Source organism: Meriones unguiculatus, chromosome 16 (genome assembly GCF_030254825.1).
Source record: "Meriones unguiculatus strain TT.TT164.6M chromosome 16, Bangor_MerUng_6.1, whole genome shotgun sequence".
In the NCBI taxonomy this organism is placed as follows: domain Eukaryota; kingdom Metazoa; phylum Chordata; class Mammalia; order Rodentia; family Muridae; genus Meriones; species Meriones unguiculatus.
In genome coordinates this window covers 23592197-23593416 of record NC_083363.1, presented here as the reverse complement: position 1 = coordinate 23593416, position 1220 = coordinate 23592197, and the positions used below count along the sequence as shown (strand labels likewise).

The window sequence follows — 1220 nt, the reverse complement described above, 5'->3', positions numbered from 1 at the left end:
CTATGAACTGAAATTTGGCCTTATCTGGTCACCTTAAAGGGTCGTGGAAGTTTCATAGAGTGACATGTGCAAAAAACTTTGAAGAATGCAACACATGTTTTCTGACTTGAATAGTGTTCTCCTTCTGGAAGTGTGCCTGGAATCAGGCCTGCCTGGGATCTGAATGGGAGGAGATGATGCCCAGCAAATGTAGTATCTTCCTGCTGATCCATCCTCGGGAGCCTGAGAATCAGCAATTGACCAAGACATTTTATTGCCATTCTTAATGTGACATGTTACCATAAGGAGACTGAATCATCACAGTGACTGTATAACTTCACATATTTTGGAGCAATGCTCCTCTGCCTCAATCCTGGTTACTTAAATGACATCTCATTTCCAATGACAATTTGACATGATTTGTTTTGTGTTCTGAGGCTCCTGTAGTCCAGGCTGACCTTGAACTCCCTCTACAGCCAAAGATGATCCTGAGCTCCTGATCCTCCTACTCTACCTCCTATGTGCTAGAATCACAGTTATGTTTCACCATGGCTTTAAAACTTAGAGTTCTAGACAAGCTGTCATGGCAACCTGGCTGTTAAGTTTGTATGCTTGCCACATTTCAGCAGCTGCAGCAATATGAGGGCTCCTGGCTGCCTGTGTTCACTGGAAATCCTCGAGAGCTGTAATCACCCTGTCCGCTGTGGAAAGAAAATGGCAACAAGAACCAACCATGCCCTGGCAGGAGGACCTAGAACCTGAGGATGAAAACATTCTATCTGAAGAACACAAACTATCATGGTTATGACAGTGACCCTTGGTGGACATCTGGAATATGCAGGCTGCCTTCTTTGGTTTTTCCATCGTTCTGGTCTTTGGTACCACTTTTGTGGCTTATTTGTTTGATTACAGGATGCAAGAGTGGGCCCATGTGGAAGCTGAAAGACTTGTGAAATATCAAGAAGCCAATGGCCTCCCCATCATGGAATCCAACTGTTCTGAACCCAGCAAGATCCGGTTACCAGAAGATGACTGATGAATTACTGAGTAGGGCTTAAGAAGCACTTCTTTGTCTGCCCCCTGTCTGTTATTCTCCTGGTTCCTCAGAACTCTGTATTAAAGGAATTTCCTGTAAAAAAAAATATAAAATGAAAATTAGAGTTCTAGTTAGTGAGCCTCTGTCTCAAAAAGTAAAACAAAACTTCATCTGAATTAGGATAACGTCACTACCTCACTTAAAC

The 1220-nt window shown here is 43.0% G+C and overlaps 1 pseudogene; it reads left to right on the top strand.

Moving 5' to 3' along the window:
• Positions 1-562: 562 nt before the first annotated feature.
• LOC110544910 (NADH dehydrogenase [ubiquinone] 1 beta subcomplex subunit 11, mitochondrial-like) lies at positions 563-1015 on the top strand (annotated as a pseudogene).
• The last annotated feature ends 205 nt before the right edge of the window (positions 1016-1220 follow it).